The 14,709-nt window shown below is 36.3% G+C and overlaps 1 long non-coding RNA gene across 1 annotated transcript in view; it reads right to left on the bottom strand.

Moving 5' to 3' along the window:
- LOC143669948 (uncharacterized) overlaps window positions 1-11,659 on the bottom strand; it is a 32,040-nt gene extending 20,381 nt beyond the window's left edge. Inside the window, exon 1 of the long non-coding RNA XR_013169138.1 lies at window positions 11,239-11,659. This is a non-coding gene — a long non-coding RNA (uncharacterized LOC143669948). The remainder of the gene's footprint in view (window positions 1-11,238) is intronic.
- Window positions 11,660-14,709: the final 3,050 nt, after the last annotated feature.

Below are 14,709 nucleotides of genomic sequence, written 5' to 3'. Positions count from 1 at the left end.
CCCAACTGATCCAAGACATCTGACAAGTTGTGACAAGACAGCCTGGCCACACTGACCAGTTCCTGTACATTGACTCCTGGTCCCAACTTGTTCAAAATTCACCACCATCATTAAAAGCTTGCATTGACAGCCATGCAAAAGTCCTGGTAGCCTGTGCCAACCTGAGAATTACACTCCCTGTAGCAGTTGTCACAAAGCAATTAGCCCAAGCTGCCACTAAACTTTCAACGCTGGAGAACTCCAGATTACTGATAGAAGGAAACCTCTTCCCACCCATGGGCTGCCAAGATAAAGGGGCAGAGGGGCTGCTCTCCCCGCAGAAGACATAGATTCTTTACCTCCACCTTCCTAAATTCTTGACCCCAGAAAAACCTCTGGTACCCCCCACTGCCCATAAAGACCTATGACCCCTGCCTTACTCAGCTCTGGCTTCCTGACCCCCACCTCAAGCACCAGCTGTGGTTCCATTAGCCCTATCAACTCCCCTGATGCCCTGTACTGGAAACTGAACCTCATAAACGACTCCAACTAGCTCACTGCTATTGATTCCTATCTCTCCTAGTCACAGTGTGCCTGAACCACCTCCAGGAATCTTGCAAACCTGGAACCTCTAATCCCGAGTTGGAAAACCCTATGACACCTCAGAAGTTCTGCAACTGCCCCTTCAAGAAACCCTAGGGCTAATTTATTATGATCCATATGGCCAGTTGCAGGGATTTCAGCCAATATTCCTCTACAAACTTCTTCAACCACTGACTTCATAAACTAGAAAAACCACACTCCCTCCTACACTGAGAAGCCTCAGGCAATAATCAACTTAATCTAGCCAATTATACAGACCCTTGGGTCAATGTTGCAATATTGTCATCAGCTCTGCATCACCCTCTTCAACACAGAAAAGTGGAAACAGATTTGACATGTTGCCCTGAAGTGGTTGGAAAAAAATGCACCTGTAGGGATGGTGAATACATTCCAATATGCTCCAGATTCCTTCCCAGATGTCGATCCAGGGTGGAACCTGAACACTGAAGCTAACAAAAATAATTTGGATCTCTACCAAACTGCACTCATTCAAGGCATGAAAAAGGAAGCTAGAAAGACAATCAATATGTCAAAACCCACTAAAGTCCTGCAAAAGGCAAATGAAACCCCTAGCCAGTTCCACAAGTGCCCTTTTGAAGCCTTTAGACTATATACTCCTTTTAATACAGAGGTACAAAAAATGAAAAACTTGTTAGCTATGTATTTGTTGGGCAAACCCAACCTGACATCCAGAAATAGCTGCAGAAATTAGAAGCGCTTTCTGGAATGAATATATTCCAGCTCCTGGAGGTGGCTACCAAAGTTTACATGAACCAAGACCAGGAGGCACAGAGAAAAGCAGACTGCCAAGTAAAAAAAAGGCAGACTTGATTGCTGTGGTGATCACTCAGGGCACTAAAAAGCCCTCATTCTCAATATCCAGAACATTCAAGTGGCCAGGGCCAGGAAATAAAGCACCCACTTATTAGGAGCTTCCCAGAGAAGGTAGGAAAACATCTCCACTGGAAAGTAACCAGTGTGCTTACTGTAAGGAAGAAGGACACTGTAAAGCATATTACCCTAAGAAACGATGAGAAAGGTGTGCAAACACCCCACTAGCAATGGAGAACCCAGAGCTACTGATTTTGTAGGTCTAGCAGGCCTTGAAGACAACTCAGACTAAAACTGATCATGTCTTCAACACTGCTCAGGTGCACGAGGACCTATACAAAAATAAAGGATTGATCAATGCTGGGGGAAAGGAAATAAAACATGACTCAGAAATCCTGTCACTCTTGGAAGCAGTATGAGCCCCTGTAAAGGTCACCATCATCTGCTGCCCTGGGCATCAGTCAGGAAACACAACAGTAGCCCCAGGGAACCATCTGGCCAATAAAGAAGCCTAGGCAGCAGACTAAAGGGGAACCCATTTCACCTTAATAACAGCAATTCTACTAGAATCTATAAGTGGCTTGAGGCCAAAATATTCAAAGGTAAAATGTACCTGTCTAAGCCAAGAAAACAGCACCTTCTTAACTGAATGGATGGTGGAAATTCAAGGATAGTCAATTAGTAATCACAGAAGCACTCAGCCCAGGAGTGGTTTTGCAAATTCATGAAAATCCTCACAGTGTTAAAACATCTCTGGAGCAGTTTCTTCAACAGTACTTTTGCATTCACTGGCTGCATCAAATTGCCTGAATAGTTTGTGCTAAATGTGTAACTTGTGCTCAAAACAACCACTGACAAAACCCACCTAGGGAATTCAAGTCATAGGGCAAATGCCATTTGACAACATCCAGGTACATGACACAGAGCTTCCCCAGGCAAGGAGATATGACTATTTACTAGTAGGAGTCTGTACCTTCTCAGGATGTGTGGAAATCATTTCAACATTCTCAGAAAACCCCAGGAAGTAGTTTGGTTCTTGCACAAAGAAATCAAACCACAGTATGGTCTGCCAAGCCTCCTCAGCTCTGACAACAGACAGGTATTTGTGGCCCAAATTATGCAAAATCTCAGCAAAACCCTCCACATAAAGTGAATCTCCACACGCATATAGGCTGCAGAGTTCAGGAAAATTGGACTGAATTAACTGCACCCTGAAATCATATCTGAAGAAACTCTGTCAGGAAACCAATCTAAAATGGATTGATGTTCTCCCCGTAGCCTTGTTGAGAGTAAGATGCAGTCCCATAAAACAGACACGTTTTCCCCTTTTAAATTTTTGCTCAGAAGCCCTCCAACACTGATTAAAGAACTTCAAGGAAATATTACACAATTCAGAGAACCATCTTTAAAAAAAGCAACTCCAGGGCCTAAGCTTATTATGTCTCTACTGCACAGCTGGTAAATGAAGATTCCCACTACTATTAACAACCTTATGCTCTCCTTTACCCCAGATCATAGTCTGTGTAAAAATTGGAAAATCAGCCATTAACCCCACTGGTTAGGGCCCTATACGGTCCTCCTTTCTACCCCTACAGCTGTTAAAGTTGCCGAGATCATCCCCTGGATCCACCATTCCTGGTTGAAACCTGGAAATAGCTCAATCCCATCTAAGAAGTGCCAGACTAACCCTGAAAACCCACTGTATCTGACTCTGCATAAAAAAACCACCTTCCATGCCCCAGCCACTCTGCTGGTTGGTCCATGTATGGCTTAAGCTGGAGGAAATCGTCAGACTCTGAGCCTTGCTTCAGTCACTCCAGGGTTGGCTGAACCACACAAGGACAAAGATTGAGGATTCACGACATGGGCACCCTGGTTTGCTGTGTTTGTGGCCTGACTTCCCTTATCCTCATCTCTGTGTTTGTTTTTCATTTGCTAGCTCTCCTAGAAGTAGTCTGCCTACAATTCTTTTCAGAAACTAATTTTACTTTAATTTGGTGGCATTATCCATATCCAGGTAACTACTCCTTTTCTATATAAGTTGCCGGATGCTGTTTTTGTCCCCAATTTGCATGTCAAATCACATCATTCAGCCCCAGGCAGTAGTTGAACTGATCACAATTGAAACTGCCTGGGCTTTAAATCTGTTAGCACAGAAACAAACCAAATTTATAAAGGTCATTTATCAGACTGACTAGCTCTTAACTACCTGTTAACAAAGGAAGGTGGAGTATGTGGAAAATTCAACTTTTGCAACTATTGCCTGCAGTTAGATGACCAAGGAAAGGTAAGAGAGGAAATCACCAATCACATGAGAACCCTAGCCCGTGTCCCAGTTCAGACCTGAAATGGCTGGGAACCCAAAAACCTGTTTGGGTGTTGGTTCTCAACGTTTTGGAGGTTCAAAACTTTGATTGGAGGTGTTTTAGTGCTGCTTAGTATATGTCTTATCCTCCCCTGCCCTTCTCTTGTTTACTAAAAAGTATAAGTCAAACTATAGAAGCCTTAGTAGAAAGAAAAATTGCCTCCCACTTCATCTTCATAGCCTGCACCCCTCAAACTATCATCAATATAAATTAGTCCCACAAGTGAAACCGGTGCTACATCTATAGAATAAAATTCTTTATTTTATTTTACTTTAAATTATTTTTTAGATGAATAATATCATCTAAAGTGGGGGAATTAGGTAGTTCATAAAAGTGACCTCAGTATTATTGCTGTATTTCCTTACTAAAATAACTTTTTGAATTTGTGTACTCTCAAGAATGTATAAAAGCATGCTTTCTGAAAGATGTAGTGAAACAAAATGCCTTCTTCATCATGTCCAGGCCTGCCTGCACAGCAAAATGAAATGTCTACTTTCCAGATAAGAGAAATCAGCCCTGAACCAGGGCTTACAGCACCACCCATCCATTCCCATGGTAACTCACCCTGCAAGTTCTGCTTCTGTACTCCTGGCTTGCTAGCATATATAATCTGGAGACAAAGGATATTGGGCAATTAAACATTGGACAGAAGTCCTCTGAGCCTGCTGGCAATAAAAAGCTTGTCCACTTCTCAAATGTTCTGGTACTTTCTTGTGTGATCTTCAGAGTTTTTCCCTACTCCAAGATAATACTGTAAGAATACTATGTTCCCTTCATAATTTCTCACTTTTCTCTATTACATAATGAAGTCCTTAGCATAGGCACTTTAAACCTATTATATTGCAATGAAGCAAAAAATGTCTGATAAAAATTACTAAGATGAGTCAAGAAATAATACTCTAATTAAAAAGGACATTGGGTGGTCAAATCTACCTTAGTTAAATATAAATATAAACTAGGCTGCCACTCATCACACACTCACACACACACACACATAAGTACAAATACACCCTTTAGACCTCTCCAAGGCCTTCTCCTAACCCAGGTACATTCTCTAAAATCTCAAAGGAAATAGATCTCTCTGGACACAAAATTATTTTGGAGACAGGTGAGAGACAGATGGTCTGAAATGGATGCTCTTCATTTCAAGAAAGACCAGCACAGTGTCAGTCAGCTAGTAAGTCCAGTTTTCAAAATCAAACTCAGAAGAGGCTGAGAATTTCATGCCCAGTTGTGCTCTAAGTCTAAGCCTTGAGGACAGGTAAAAAAACAAAGGTCCTGAAAAATGAAACTGTATCTATAAAAGGGAATAAACACTCCTGTTTCAAACCTCAATTACAGAACCAAGTACAGGCAAATTAGTTTTGTTTGTACATACTAAAATTATGACCAAAAGAGAGAGTACCAAGAGTGGGTCATCTACCTCTTCTCTCAAGATGCTTTTATTTCTTTTGGGACAATCAAATGCTTAATGCTTATCAAGACTCTCCAGCAGGCTCTTACTTGGCCCAGACAGGAACTTGAAAAAAAAGGCAGGGCCTGGGGAATGGGTAAGAAAGGGAGGTGAGAGGTAAGGGATCAGGAATGACACCTTGCAGGTCATCTCCCTGAGTATAGCCAGTGTTTCAATATTGTTTATAAGGGCACAACATAAAGTTTTGGATAGTCCAAAACATTGAATTTTGCTGTCTGATATATTGCTATAGTCTTGGCTGAGAGCACATGTCTTATTTTCAATTTTTAGGTAGAAAAATCTATACACTAATACACAGAAGGTGCAATGTAGGTAGGTATTATTGGTATGGGAACCTTAGCTGAATTCATTTCCTGGATTTGGAACCTTATATCTTCTTTCCTTTCTAATATAAGCATTTAAAGCTACAATTTTCCCTCTCGGTACTGCCCTCATTGCACCCCATAAGTATTTATATGTTTTGTTCTCATTTCCATTGATCTCAAGATATTTGCTGATTTCTTTTACAAATCCTTTCACTAACTGTTTAAGGGCATATTTTAAGTAACCTTCATACATTTGGGAAATTTCCAGTTCTACAGTTGTATTGATTTCTAGCTTCATCCCATTATGATCAGAAAAAGTACTTTGCATAGTTTCTATCTTTTAAAATTTAGTCAGACCTGTCTTTTGTTCCAGAATTTGATCAATTTTGCAGAATGTATAACCTGTTCTTTTGAAGTGAAAATTTCTATATGTGCCTATTAGATCCTGTTAAATTGTCATATAATTAAGTTCCCTGTTTGCTTATTGATCTTTCATGTATATGTTCTATCTATTGGAATGATTGATATGTTGAAGTCTCTCATTATTATTGTAAAGACATCTATCACATCCTTCAGTTTTACCAGTGTTTGCCTCACATACTTTTGTGCAACTTTATTAGATGCAGGAATATTTACAAATATTATTTCTTTTCAGTTCAGTACCCATTTTACTAATATATAATGTCCTTCCTTGTCTCATAGCATTTTTTTCATTTAAAGTCTACTTTACCTGATGTTAGTATACCTAGCCTAGTTTTATCATTGGTTGCTATTTGTGTGAGATATCTTTATTTACACTTTTGCTTTCAACTTAAGTGTATTTATGGGTCCAAAATGAGGCCCTTGTAAACAGAATATAGTTGGGTCATATTTTTAATACAGTCTACAAATTTATAACGTTTCATTGGGGAGTTTAATTCATTAATATTAATGTTGTTACTGTCAAAACCATCCTTACTTCAACCACTTTATCCTTTACCCTTTATTTGTCAGATCTATTACTTTTCACTCTTTTTATCTTTTTAGTTACTTTTACTGATAATCATTATTTCCATATTCTCTTCCAAACCCTCTTTCCTATCTTTTTTCTGCTGGCAGGACTTCCTTTGGTATTTCCTGTGAAGCAGTTCTCATGTTATACTCCTAAAGAAGTTCAATAAGTTTACTAAGGAAATAAAGCATATCAAGAAGACACTAGAAGAGCATAAAGAAAAATTTGAAATAATAAATATATAAACAGCAGATCTTATGGAAATGAATGATATTGTAGATAAAATTTAAATATATACTTGAGAGGCACAAGAGTGTATTTGAAAAGGCAGTAGAAAGAATAAATTAAATGGAGGACAGAGCAATTGAATTCAAACACATGAAAGAACAAATAGTGGAAAAGATGACAACTTTTAAATTGGATCCCAGGGAAACGATTGACAAGTGAAGTACCCATGTATAAGTATGATTGGTATCCCAGAAGGAGAAGAGAAGAGTAAAGAGCTAGGAAGATTATTTGCGGAAATAATAGGGTAAAATTTCCAACCTTATAAAAGACATAAATGTATAAATCAAAGAAGCCCAACAAACTCCAAATTGAATAAATTCAAATAGACCCACTGTAAAACACATACAAATCAGGCTTTCAAATGCTGAAAAGGAGAAAGTCTTAGAAGTAGCAAGAGAAAAGTGAATCACTACATAAAAGTGCAACCAAATAACACTAAGTGCTGACTACTCATCAGACACCATAAAGTGGTATGATGTATCTAAGAATTTAGAAGAGAAATATGGCTACCCAAGAATTCTTTATTCAACAAAGATCTTCTTCAAAAAATGAGGGAGAGTTTAAATATTCACAAATAATTCAATGGTGAGAGAATTTTTTAACAAGAAGAAATAAAAAAAAAAGAGAGTACAGTTGACCGAAAAAAGACAGGACAGAGAGGTTCTGTGAAGAGCACCAAATTGAAGAGTATTAGTAAGCATTTCTTTAAGGCAAAAAAGAGAGAAATAAAAATATGTATCTGATAAATAAAAGCCAAAGGATAAGATCACTGAATTCAGAACTGCCTTTGGAGTAACTTTGAATGTGAATGGATTAAAATCCCTAATTAAAAGACAAGATAGGCAGGATGGATTAAAAATTTGATCCATCTATATGTTGTTTAAAAGAGACTCATTTTAGACCCAAAGGTGCAAGTGGGTTTAAAATGAAAGCATGCAAAAAGATATTCTAGTTAAGTGACAACCAAAATAAAGCTAGGGTAGCTATACTAATACCAAACAAAATAGACTTTAAATTAAAAAATGTCATCAGAGTCAAGGAAGGACACCATATATTAGTAAAAAGAGAAATTCACCATGAATAAATAAAAATCATAAATATTTATGCATTCAAACAAGGAGCTACAAAGTGCATAAGGCAAACACTATTAAAGCTAAAAGGAGCAAAAGATGTTTGTACATTAGTGGTGGGAGACTTTAACATACCACTCTCTACCTTAGATAGAACAACCAGACAGAGAATCAAGAAGGAAGTAGAGAACCTAAACAAGATGATAAATGAATTTGAACTTATAGATATATATAGATGGTTGCACTCCAAAACACCAGTGCTTTCTCAAGCACTCATGGATCATTCTCTATGACACATAATATGTTGCAGCACAAAACAGGTCTTAATAATTTTAACAAGATTGAAATTATTCAAAGTTTTTTCTCTGATCATAATGTAATAAAGCTGGAAATAATAGCCATCAAAGAACTGGAACTCTCACAAGTACATGAGGATAAAATAATACACTCTTAATATTCAGTAGGTCAAAGAAGAAATTGGAAGATAAATCAGAAAACATCTGGAGATAAATGAAAATGAGACTACAAAATGGCAAAAGTTCTGGGATGCAATAAAGGCTGTGCTGAAAGGGCAATTTATTGTCCTATATGTCTATTTAAAAGGAAGAAAGACCCAACTGAAAAAATAAACTAAAGAAATAGCAACAAACTAACCTTAAAGTAAGTAGAAGAAAAGAAGTAACAAAAATTAGGGCAGAAATAAATGAATTGGAGAAACATAAAACAATAGAGAGAATCAATAAAACAAAAAATTGGTTCTAAGAGAACAAATAATTAATGTAATTGTAGTTAAATGGACAAAGTAAAAAGTAGAGGAGATGCAAAACAATGAAATCAGAGTTAAAGGGGTGTATTAACATGGACCCCAAAGAAATAGAAAAGATCATAAGAGGCTACTATGAACCACTGTAAGCCAACAACCTAAACTGAGATGATGTGGATAATTTCTTACAAACACACAAACAACCTATACCGACTGGAGGATACATAGAAGACCTCATCAAACCAATCATAAGGAAAGAGACTTAATTAGTTATCAAAAGCATCCCTATAAACAAAAGCCAAGGACCAGATGACTTCACAGGGTAATTTTATCAAACATTCCAAAAAGAACCAACAACATTCTGCTCAAATTCTTCCAAAAATTTGAATAAAAGGGAACTTTAGTGTATTTGTTTGTTAAAGATGCTGGAATGCAATATACCAGAAATGGAAATATAATCAGTATATACCCAGAAGATCTGAAAGAAGAGATAGGAAAAGACATTTGCACACCATTGATCATAATGGCAGTATTTACAATGGCCAAAAGATGGAAACAATTCAAATGTCCATCAATAGATGAATGGATAAAGAAAATAGGGTATATACATAAAATGGAATATTTTGAAGCAGTTGGAAGCAATGGGCTCCTGAAGTATGTGATAACAGATGAAAACTGAAGACATAATGTTGCATGAAATAAGCCAGACACAAAAGGAGAAATATCTAGAATATGTAAACTCACTGTTTTAAAAATGTAGGATATAGGGTGCCAAGAGATAGGCAGAAATTATAGAAGGCAGAGCAATTATATAATCTGCTCAGAATTGTTAAGATGGTTGAACATAAATATTTGGGACTGGATAGAGGTGGTGGTAACTTGTTATTGGGATTATAAGTAACACTGTTATATTGTAGGTGATTTGATTGAAAGGGGTTGTTTAAAGTCATGTACGTCACTGATGAACACTACAAATAAAAATAAATTCTTCCATGAATTACTAAAAATGTACAGCATTTGTACAAAGAGTTAGCAGAGTGGTAAATGGGAAGAATTACCTAATCTGAGCTATAGACAATATTTAACACTAATATCTTAAATTTTTTTTATCAACAGTAACAGGTGTACCATACCAATACTAGAAGTCAATAATGGGGGGTGTTAAGTGATATTGGGTGTTTTTTATTTTTTTTGTGTGTCTATCTGTATATATATATATATATTTGCATGGGCAGGCACTGGGAATCCAACCCAGGTCTCTGGCAAGTATCTGTTATTTTTCTCTTTGAAACAATGAAAATTGTTTAAAATTGAATTTAATGATGATTGCACAACTAAGTGGTGATGCTGTAAAACACTGTTTGATACTTTGGGTGGAATATATGGTGTGTGAATATATCTCAACAAAATGTGCAGATGCAAAAAAATCTCCCCCATGTCATTTACTTTTTGTCTGTTATCAGAGAATCATATCTGAAAAACATAATTTAACATTACACAGTCTTCTATGAAAATTCTGCATAAGTCTGTTCAATATAAAGTAATATGAATTATCAATGAATATTAATCAATGAAAGATCATCAGCAGTTTTTGATTGGCCATTGCAGGAACATGCGTTAATGATGAAAACTTACAATCTTGTGAATTCATCAGTGAAAAGACTACCACAGTGTAGGTATTGTCACTTGAATTATCATAGTAAAATTAATGACTGAACTAAAAAGGGAGTATCCATACAAATTTGAATATTGTACTGAGTGTGAAAATTCTATGCTTTAGAAATGTTTACAAGAGAAGATTAGAAATGGAGTAGCAGCAAGTGGTGTAAACTAAGGCAAATTTCTCTCTTGGGTTATGATATGCACTACATGATATGGAAATGTAATAATTAAACTTCTTATGGTTTTATATTTTATTCAAAAACATGGAATTTGTTGTTTATATTAACTAAATAAAAATGGACTTAATTGAGAAATACTTTTCAGCATACATGAAAATGTTTCCTGCTTTTCTTTAAGATTATTGCAAAAAAATCTCAAAAGCATTTTGTTCTCAGTATACACATGGTCATCTTTGTGTATGCAATATAAAATGATGTTAAATTATGTGAATTACATGCAATGGATTAACAACTATTATTTTGAAGTAACAAAAAATCACAAGGAAACAACTTGACACATTTAATTATATAATTCTTAGAAGTGCTGTTAAGTAAAAAAATAACAAAATAATAATTAAAGGGACTCCAAGAGATGATCTCTGGTGTGTTGAATTCCAGCAGCTAGCAAACTAAAACAGGCATTATAGGCCCTCTCTTTCAAACTGTTCACAATTGTCTGGGAATATTTTTCTTATCCATTAAAAAACATTTAAAAATGTTTGTTATTCGTGAAGTGCAGTAGTGCCCCCACTTTCCTGGCACCAAGTCTGTTTTAGTTTGTTAAATCTGCTGGAATGCAATGTATGAGAATTGGAATGTATAAACAATTTAAAAAGGAAATTTAGTAACAAGTTTACTGTTCTAATGCTCTAAAAATATCCAAACTGAAGCATCCAGAGAATGTTACCTTGATTCAGGAAAGGCCAATGGATCTGCCACACCTCTGTCAGGTTAGAAGGGCCATGGCTAACATCAGCTGGGGTCTGTGGCTTCTCATTTAAAACCTGCTCCTTGAGGTTGTTTTCTTTCTCCATTTCAAAAGGTTTCTGACTGTGTGGGTTCTGAAGCTTCTTCCAAAATACTTCCCTCTTAGCAGACTCCAGTATGTAAACACATCTTGAAGGGGTAGAGACAAATTTCCATGGAAAACACCTAAATAAAATGTTCCACCCTTACTGGATGGGTCACATTTCAATGGAAACAATCTAACTAAATGATTCCACCCACCAGTATTGAATGAGGATAAAAGAACATCGATATTTTGAGTGCACAACAGTTTCAAGTCAACACAAAGCATGTTTTATCACACATGCAAGACAAGCCGATATTTTGATATTAATAAAATAAAAATAATCTGTTCTTACCATGCATTCTGGATTATTTTTATGGTAGCTATTTCTGATATTACTATGACTTATCACCATATTATTATTTATTAATTAATTTTATTTCAAATTTTATGGATATTTTGAGGTTTATCCTTGTACAAAATATCAGAACTGCATTTCGATGCCAAAACAGTGTATGTTGAAACATTTTGTTGTGTGAAATCAGCCAGAAACAAAAGAACTACTATTGTATGATTCCATTTTTATGAAATGTCAAGAATAAGAAATTCATAAAGATTAAAAGTAAGTTAAAGTTTACCAAGAGGCAAAGAGCATGAAAAATATTTGAAGCATCTACAACTTTATTGGTTTTGTTCCATTATTTCTTGGCTACTCCTAACAAAGTAAAATATACTTCATTTTTGTGCACATTTCCATGAGTATTCACCAAATACTACCACAAAAATCAGGATACAGAAAAGTTCCATCACTCCAAATAATCTCTTGATGCTGCTACATGAGAGACGTCAAACTCTCATCAGCTCTTACCTCCAGTAATGACAGATCAATTCTGTAGTTTCTACCTCTTCAGCAAGTCATATAAATGATATCAAAGTGTAAACCAGATATATAACTCTTGACTGATAGTTTTTCTCTTTCAGTGTATTAAATATATTGTCCCATTGCCTTTTTGCTTCTATGTTTTCTGCTGAGAGAACCACACTTAGTCGTACCAAGATTTTCTTGTATGTGAAAGGGAAAATGTTGTGCTTTTCTCCTGCTGTTTTCAGAATTCTCTGTCTTTACTTTTATCCATTTTATTATTAAGTGTCTAGGCATAGGTCTATTTAGATCTATTCCATTTAGGGTATGCTGAACTTCTTGGACCAGTAGTATTATATTGGGAAATTTTCATTGATTATCTCCTCCATTTTTCTTTCTGCCCACTTTCCTCTCTCTTCTCCTTATGAAACACCCATAGCATGCATATTCATGCATTTCATGTTGTCATTCTGTTCTCTAAGAGCCTGCTCAAATTTTTCCATTTTTCCCTATCTTATTTTGTGTGTACAATTTCAGATATAGTGTCATCTGGTTCACTATTTCGTTGTTCTGCCTATTAAAATCTGCTGCTATATGTCCTCATTTTGCTTTTAATCACTTATATATTTTCTTTCATTCCCATAAATTCTGCCATCAGTTTTTTCAAGTGCTCAAGTTCTTCAGTATGGACACCTTGTGTTTTCTTTATAACATTCATGTTTTTTTCATATTTTCCTTCAACTCATTGAATTGATTTAGAAGATATGTTCTAGCATCATTAAATATTTATTTCAATTCATGAATCTTAGTTGAGGAGTTAGCTTGTTCCTTTGGTTGGGACAGATCTTCATTTTTACTGCTATAAGTTGTGACTTTTCGTTGGTGTCAATGTATCTGATTTTCATGTTAGTTTATTATAGAGGTCATTTTATTTCTTTTGTCTGGGATTTTCCTATTGGTCAGGTTTGCTCTCCATCTGTTCATCTCTCTCACCAGCGAGTTCCAGTTTTGTTCTTCTACTCAGTCACCTCCAGAACCAGCATGTACAGTGTTTGGCCTCAGGGATGGGAGCAGACATTCAACACTACAGCAATGTCTCTGTGGGAAAAAGAAGCCTGCTTTCTCCCATTGTTGCTCCATTTATCATCATCCTCAAGACCTAGATTTGTTTAAGGTCACTGCATTAATAGTTGGGTCATCCACATTTATCAGCCAAAACAGTGTTTGGTTCCCATGCAGTGGGTATAGACCTGTCCCAGTCAACCTGAAATAATGTTGGCGGTAGTTTCTCAAAAATTCATTGAATTCTCTTGCATTTTATGCTCTGCTCAGTGGATGGCATTGTTCAATAACTTTTTTTTTCTTTACATGCTGTATGGCAGGGTCACATTTCATTCTTTTCCCATGTGAGTATCCCCTTATTGCAGCACCATTTGTTGAATTTTTGCTATTGTTTGGTTTTTCATTTGTTTGCTTGTTTGTTTGTTTTGGGGAAAGTGCATCGGGTAGGAATTGAACCCTGGCCTCCCAAATGGCAGGTGAGAATTCTACCACTAAACTACCCTTGTATCTCCCTATTCAGTGACATAACCATCCTAATAGCTCTGTGCCTTCAGAAAACAGGCTGCACCTCATCAGGTTAGGCTGACTGCAAGGATCATTTCTCTCTTTTTTTTCAGCAAAAATCTGCCTCAATATGAGTATGTGTCCTCTAATTTATATGTGTTGGAGTATACCCTCAGTTGTCCCAGCCTTTAGCTTTCCCCAATTCAGGGAGCAGATCTCTCACTGTGCTTCTCACAGGAGTGGGTGAGGACATTGAGACCTAGGACTGAAAATGTAGTAGTGCCTTTATATTGTGATTGTAAAAACTGTGTGGCTGATACTCATTTGTGCCCATTTATCTTGTTTTTCAATTTTAGAGTCTTATGATCACTAAAGGTATCCCTTAATATTTATTATTGAAGAGACTTGACTACCCAAATCTAACCCAATACAATTCCAAAACTATCTTGGTAGATGAAGCTGGATCTAAGCAAAACTGGCTCACCTGACACATAGAGTAGCTTAAATTTTACCTATAAGTGACCTATACCTCATTATAATACTTAAAATTATGCCAGTCATAATATCAAGGCAACTATTTTCTTACACAATTTCTGTGACCAAGTATGTAATCAACCTGTTCATACTCAATAATTAGACCACCACTAAACTTGACATCTTGAGTCATTTTGCTCACTATCATAAAACTAGCCCATGATTTTAGTACTATACAGTGATCAGAAGTATTGAAGTTCAGGGAGATGTATTTTTAGACTTACAGGTCATCTGATCTCCTGTTACATGCCTGGCAATAAGTTCTTTCTCTTTTGAAATACTGCCCATCTCAAGAAGGGTTTGACCATTTGAACAAAAAGTGAACTCAACAATTTCACTGGTATCAATTTGGCAACCCCATAAAGTTCCTAAGAGGAGAGGACATCTAAATGCCCAAAGTTCTAGAA

Source organism: Tamandua tetradactyla, chromosome 26 (assembly GCF_023851605.1).
Source record: "Tamandua tetradactyla isolate mTamTet1 chromosome 26, mTamTet1.pri, whole genome shotgun sequence".
Taxonomy (NCBI): domain Eukaryota; kingdom Metazoa; phylum Chordata; class Mammalia; order Pilosa; family Myrmecophagidae; genus Tamandua; species Tamandua tetradactyla.
The sequence above is the reverse complement of the archived record's forward strand: the minus strand, read 5'-3'. Positions and strand labels throughout refer to the sequence as shown.